The sequence below is a fragment of the Octopus bimaculoides genome, chromosome 19 (genome assembly GCF_001194135.2).
Source record: "Octopus bimaculoides isolate UCB-OBI-ISO-001 chromosome 19, ASM119413v2, whole genome shotgun sequence".
Lineage (NCBI taxonomy): Eukaryota > Metazoa > Mollusca > Cephalopoda > Octopoda > Octopodidae > Octopus > Octopus bimaculoides.
Genome location: NC_068999.1, coordinates 6,313,668 through 6,321,671, shown reverse-complemented (window position 1 = coordinate 6,321,671; position 8,004 = coordinate 6,313,668).

Genomic DNA, 8,004 nt, shown 5'->3' with positions numbered 1-8,004 from the left:
ATATATATATATATATATATATGTATAATATTCATTAAGTTTGTCACTTTTAGAGCTAAATAAATATATATTTTTTAAGTATTATTTATATCTGCATCTTATCTCCCTCATTTCTTCTCATTTTTCTAGTATCTCCGTTCTCATTTTCTTACATTTTTATTGTAGATTCTTTTTAACTCCCTGAATATCTAGGTCGCGCTTCATTTTATTTTCTCACACCCCTATTTTTAAAAATATTGATATATTTTTCGATACATAAATCTCACAAACTGATATGTAATATTATAGAAAATCTGATGTGGAATAGATGCTTTTCTCTGAAATAAATAAAAGTGATGAAAATATAGAGCTATGGTGCTTTATATATTATTTGTAGTTTCTCCAAGAATTCCTCGTTTTATAAAGTACAGCGTTTCTGTTCGTAACAATCGACTGTAGTTTAAGGCTTGCAAGATGGCAGATTCTCTACCGCGCCTAACGAAACGTTCCTTGTCATTTCCTCCGGGTTTTAGCATACTTAGTTCAAATTTTGCCGTGATCAAGCTTGCCTGTCATAATTTCGGAGCCGATAAAATAAGTATCGATTGAGAACTAAGGTTGATGCAATCCATTTAACACATTTTCAAAGAATCTTTGGTGTTCTTCTGCCAAAATATGAAACCATTAAGTTAACGTGAGGAACAAAATGCTTGTCGTAATTTTTCTCGCCTCATTAGGTTCTGTTTTCAGATTCTGCCCTTGTCATCCTTGCGTTTCGCCCTTTCGGAATCAGATAAAGTAAGTTGCATTCAAGAATTGGTGTTGCTGTATTGGACTTATCCCCTTCGCCACGGTCGCAACTTACTGGACTTTGTCAAAATTTGAAACCACAAAGGCGGCGAGGTGAATGAAACGTTAAAAAATCGAAAAAAGCGCTTTGCCACTTTTCGTCGGGATCGTAATATTCCGGATTTTAAATCGTGCCGTGGTCAACTTTGAGGGCGATAAAATCAGATACCATTCATTAGACTGCAGCCATGCTGGGACACCAGCCTGAAAAAATTTTTAGTCGAACGAAGCGACACCAATACATAATTTTTGTTAGGCCTGATAGTCATTCTGTAGAACTCTTTTAGTGAACCGGTAGACTCCGGGGACGTAAACACTCTAACAGTGGTTTTTCAAACCGTAGCGGCACAAACGGATATATGTATAAACGACGGGCTTCTTTACAGTTTCTAATCTGAGCTAGAAATAAACTACATACGTGTCGACGTTCATCAGGAGGATCCATTACCAAATTTTACTTTGTTGAGAATATGTAATCCGTTTGAATCCATAAGTCTGAGCCACCCATCATACATAACCAGATATTTTCGTTTCTAACAACCGGAATCTATGTTTTCAGATTCATTATTGAAAAAATAAGAGAATTGTTTAATTAACAAATTAACTGCTCAGTGAGGTAAGAACACCAAGCTTTTAGAGACATAATGGGAAAAAAATAATAAATGTTAAGCATTAGTACAAAAGCCATTAACATCGAGGTATTAAATAACTGCACATTTGTACGTGTTTAAATATTAAATATTCAACAGGTATATTTGTTAACACTTGTCTTTTAACGAACAGAAGAAGAAGAACAGAAATAACGTACTGGATTATATATGGTCTTTGCGAGGACAAATAATTGAATTGCTGAAAAGTTTAAAGAACGAAAGAATGCGGCGGGAAATAAAGAAATAAAGATGAAAGGTTGTTAAAATATTAAACGGTGTTAAGTAGAAATTATATATAGCCTTTTATCTCAATTATATCAGTTAATAAGTCACAATATTCAGGTTTAATTAACGCTAATGCTTTGCGTTTGGAACGCAATGAAAAAAAAAAACTATAATTATATTTCATAAAATATAACATTGATTATAATTAAAATGTATTTGTAGATATATTCACTTGAACTTTTGTGAATGATTAATGCGGTGTAGCGTTGCTGTGTTTTTCTTTCTTCTTTCTTTCCTTTATTAAATTATTTAGGTATTTATTTATTCATTTATTTATTCATTTATTTATTCATTTATTACTGTGTTCAATCGATAGAAATAAATGAACTCCTTATAATTTATTCACAACACGGCACCATCCGACATGTTCTTGCTAATGAATCTACGAGTCATTTAAACTGCTTTATTCAATAAGTTATTTCAATGTTGCACAATGTATTTTCTAGATATATACATACATACACACGCACATATATCGACATATATAATTGTATATATATGTATATATGTGTATGTGTGTGTGTATGTCTGTAGGTAAATGTGTATGCATGTATGTATGAACGTTTGTGTGTATATTGATTTCTTCTTTTAAATTCTGCTGGAATGAATTAGTGTAAAGTTTTAATTTCATTTGTATATGTATGACTAGACGTTGGTCGTTTGTTTATTTAACTTATCCATATGAAATTTTAATGTATTTAAATGCCATACCTGTATTTGTGTGTGGTTTTACTGATGTTCAGCTGCACATTTCTTAATTTATTACCTCCGTCTAAGCGAAGGCGGAAGTATTGGTTTCAGTCACGTTTGTTTGTTTGTTTGTCTGTCTGTGGACAAGATATCTCAAGAACCGAATCCATCCAGCGGTTCTTGAGATATCTTGTCCACAGACAGATAAACATACTTAGGTACAGCGCAGCCCTCATGGGTGTCAAGTTGTTTGTTATCGATCGTAACATATTCCAGAGTAGATTGTTTGTCTGGTATATCTTGGAGAAAATTCTTCAGGTTATTTGAGAGAAATCTTGTAGAATATCGCACTATATTTCATGCTGTAGGTTGGTTTATTACACTCAGATTTAATTTAGAATCGCAGCAAATTCGACGCTGTCTATTTTATTAATTTGTTTTTGCCTACGGTGTCAATGAAATACTTAACTTTCTAAGTGGATTGTCTGCAAGAGACATGTAGAGTTTACCATGTCTGCGGCAATACAACAGAATCACTCATATACTCTTCCGGCATCATACGAAAGTAGAAGCTTCTTAAAATAATTCTGTCTCTCTATCTAATTAAAAGAGTTCTATAGCTAGAGAGAATGATATCGCCTCGAGCTGGCGCTCACACTCAGAAGGTTGTCTGCAGTAAATCTCCGCAATCGTACTCGGATATTAAAAACAAGTTCATAAAGAATAACGTTTAACAAGTTATACAATGTTTGACAAAAAGGAGAACTGAGGTTGATTTGCTCAGAGAAATTTTTGATTAGTGATTATTTGTAACAAAACGATGCTAGCGACACAATATGCGCTGAAGAGGCTCACGATTGTCTCTTTAATATGCTCTTGTTTAATGAGGCGTTTAGTAGACAAACGATTCCTCGTCTCATTGGACCGATGCTTTGTTAATTTTAATTTCCCGGCTAAATGTTCTCACCGGAGATTTGCTTTGATTGTTCTGGTACAATCGCATACAAAGAAATACGTCCCATTCTAAATTGTGTCTTTTCAAACAGGAATCCCAGAGCTTACTTCATATTGTTCACCATGCTTCTTCTATGGAATCCTTAACAAATATATAGAAACCTCGTATTTTAGGTTTCTTGGAGTCCTACAAAAATAGTAGTAGCTATTATAATCTCTACATAATTGCCGATATAAATTTGGGTTGATTCTTCTGATTTCTCTAAGCGCGCCTTACATGGTTTAGAGGTTGGACGAGTGAAAGAGAGAGAAACAGAGAGAGAGGTGGGGGAGATAAAGTGAAAGAAGCAGATGAGTGCAGATACTAGGAATAGCGGAAGGAAGAGGTAAGTGTGTAAATGTCTGATTACTTATAAGAGGAGTTATGCAAATGAGAAATTTGCTTAATTTAATTTCATTTCCATTAAATTTAATTATTCTTTAGAAAATTAATATTCATTTAATCATTGAAATTTGATAAAAGTTTAATTATGTTTCTTGTATGTTTGCAAAATTCCCTGATGTTATCATCCCATGTGGCGAAAGTATATTTGAAACGTTAACTGTCATGCGACGGGTAACGCTTTTGGAATAGTATGATATTTTCAGATGCAAATACCGCAAATGGTTATGAGCAGGAATTGTGGCTATCTTTAGACGTGTCATTGATATAAACGAGGTTTTAGCCATAATTCAAAATTGGTTCTTGAATATCGTAATTTACACGTTTCACTATGCTTCACTGACGAGCGAAGCCTTTCTGAGACAAGGTAACGTATAGAATACTTAAGAGTAATATAACATAGGATATTTCAGTCAAAATCCGTGTGATATTTAATTGAGTTCTTGTAAACAGATATTTTCCTGTAACTACTGCGTCTACTCGTGTATAAGTTGCGCACTAAATTTCGTGTTTAATCTTGGGATAAAACATTTCCCCTCCATACTTTTAGCTTTGCCTCATTTACGGGTATATGCCGCCCCTCGTATTTTTCTCTGTAGAAATTACGTATAAATTAGAGCGACATATTCACGAGTAAATACGGTAAATATACCTTGCTGTTTATTCAAATCTCGTCCACGTCAATTATTTTCCCTTTTTGTCTTTTCATTGCTTCCAGATAACATAAATTCAAGTGCGGAATCGTTTTATCTGCTGATTCCACTCCTTAAAACACTGTATTCTTTGGCATATGTTACAAATCTTTTGCTTTGGCATTCGAAGGTGATTAATACACTCCATGGAACAGTCTACATGTTGCTCGATATGGTTTGTACGATAGCAAGCATGGTCGGATGTCTAAGAATTTTGTTTTGCAACGACGAGCTCTCAAATTTGTTCTCACTGCGTGGGTTCTTGGACAGTTTTGTTTTTGTTTTTTATTAACATAGACGCTTCTCGAGTTAAACCTTGCGCATTAAATTCGGGAGAAGGAAATCCGGATGGGGTGAAATTAGCCGTAAAAAGACACAGCTTTCTTAAACACCGCAAACCGATTCTCCTTGTGAATTACATTAAGGTCACTCATTCATTTATTATAATTCAATGCGGTCATTCAGTTGAGTAAGTAACCTTAACAACTCATCGTCGAAGACAACTGAGATCCATTCTCACAAAATTCACCAAAGAATTTTGTTAATCAATTGTTTAATCTCGGCTATTGGCAGGATCATTTTTTCTGTAGAAGAGGGCAGGTTTTATTAAACTTACAATCAGAAAAATAAATGGTAATATATTTTATCTTTTACGTGTTGCACTCATTGTACTGCGGCCATTCTGCAGCATTAATGTGAAGGATTTAGTGTAAAAAACCTAGAAGCACCAGCGTAGGTAGAGTGGACAACACACTGGGCAGTCCTTCAGTTTACCACCCCCGGGATCCCCGCAAAAATAAGTTACCTATAGCAGACCCAAATAAGGTGCCGTACTCATGAAATACTGCACGGGGCGGACTGCCCCCTCTGCCCACTTCTAGCTACGCTGGTGCCTAGAAGTACTAATTTTGAAGCCTGTTACTACTTATTCTATCATTTTTCTTTTTGCCGAATCGGTAAGTTACAGCGACGTAACCAAACGCACACCAAACGTCAACTGGTGATGGGTACACACACACACACACACCTACACACAGACATGAAAGGTTAGTCATAATTTATCCAATTCATTTACAAGACAGCAGTTAGGTCGGAACCATTGTAGAAATCACTTGCCCATGCTGCAGCGCGGGAGGAGTGAATCCAAAACCACTGTGCTGGAAAGAGAAATTCTAAAAAAAAACAAAAAAAAAAACGAAATGAAAGAATTAGATTCAAAAGCGAAACGAAACCGTATCACATATTTACGTCACGCTGATGACTTTTTGAAATTCTACGACGCTTTCCCACAACACCTTTGATAATTTATTGAAAAAGTAATGAAATATTTAGTGAGTGGAAAGTAATATATCACGTAGTAAAAGATTGGAAAATACGAAAATCAAATAAAGAAGAATAAATACCTGTAGTGGTTTAATCGATAATAAGGTGTGTATTTCTTATGAAAATTTGATGACGGCTTCACAGCATGATTTCCCTTAGGCCACACTAAACTATTAGCTGTTGCGTTCAAAAAAATTCAACCACAACATCAGTAAAATAAAATAAAGATAAAATAAATGAAACTAAGTAGAAAACTATAATTTTTATAAAAAAAAAATAGGATGAAATCGGAGAAAATCTCTGAAGAATTTTGATTATATATTTCACATTTCAAAAACGACCATTTTAAAAACTTTTTTCGTGAGAAATAAATGATACCTATAAATTGATGTATTCTAAATTTCACCAATTTTATTAAAACCTTATTAAACACTACGATATCCCGATAACTTCATTAGAATTAATAACAAAAGCGAGAAGAGTGTGTAGGTTTTTTGATATTTATTTTCAATTCACGGAGGAAATATAATATAGAGTATAAAATAATTATCATGGAAATGAATACGTCTCCTCAAAAATATGATCATGTAGCAGACACGATAATAAAACAAAAATTGTGTTGATGCCATCCAGCTGCCGTTTAGCTTCCGAACGTTTATCGTTAACCACTCAAATAAATGATCATTTATACGCCATAGGCACAAAGCACGGAATTTCATTTATAAATTTATTAGAGGCGTGGTTCTTCGTATCTGATTGGTTCAGTCCTCGATTGATACTTATTTCATCGATCCCGAAACAATGTAAGGCAAACTATATACGTCGGTGGAATTCGAACTCAGAACGTCGCTAAGCATTTAACCCGGAGTTCTAACGATTCCGCCAGCTCGCTGCCTTATTATGCAGATAAATAATCCTTTCTACTCTAGGCACAGGGCCTTGAAAATTTAGTGGTGGCGGGAGGGAGATAATAGTTACACATTTTGCACAGGGCCAGTAATTCTGAGGGAGGAGAAAGTCGACTACATCTACCTCAGTGTGCAACTGGTACTTATTTCATCAACCACGAAAGGATAAAAGGCAAAGTCGACCTCGACGGAATTTGAGAAAGTAAAGACAGACAAATTACCGCTAAGCATTTCGTCCGGCATGCTAACGTTTCTTATTTCTTTACTGCCCACATATTATATATTCAAAAACTATATCTCTCTATATTTATTTATCTATATATTCATCTGTCTGTCTGTCTGTCTGTCTGTGTATCTATCTATTTTCTTTCTACCCTCTCTCTCTCTCTCTGTATCTATCTATCATTTCTTTACTGCCCACAAGGGGCTACACACAGAAGGGACAAACAAGGACAGACAAAGGGATTAAGTCGATTACATCGACCCCAGTGCGTAACTGGTACTTAATTTATCGAGCCCGAAAGGATGAAATGCAAAGTCTATCTCGGCGGAATTTGAAATCAGAACGTAACGGCAGACGAAATACCGCTAAGCATTTCGCCCGGCGTGCTAACGTTTCTGCCAACTCGCCGTCTTCCCACGTAAATAATAATGACAGAGTTATGCGATTACTGTGATCGTACGCCATTTACGTGTAACTTTCTGCCGATGATAGTTTTGAATTTCCAGACCAGTCTTCTACAGAAAATAGCTTACTAAACCACCAGAAAAAAAAAAAAAAAACCGCAGTAGCCCTTAGTAGACAATGAAGCTGCATACAATCTCTTGACAAATGCATTGTTGATCAAGTCCTGATATTTCGTTTTCTTCACCTTGTAAAGAAGAACACTTTCTTTAAGCTTTTGCTCAGCCTGCTGGAAAAAACAGCGAATTCTTCCTACTATCTTATAAAGAAATTGCTGTGTATAATGCAATCCAAACAAAATATCGAATAGAGGCGGAGGGGGTTATGATTTCTACTACTTGACAAATCTTAGCATAAATGATGAATAAAAAAGACAAGGTGTAATTCTCAAATCGGAAAAAAAAAATGATTTACCTCTCCTCAGTCAATAACAACTAATTAAACTAATTTCACATCTAAAGCAGAGCCCTATGCCCTATCGATCTATCTGTCTATCTATCTATCTATCTATTTGTATATATATATATATATATATATATATATATAT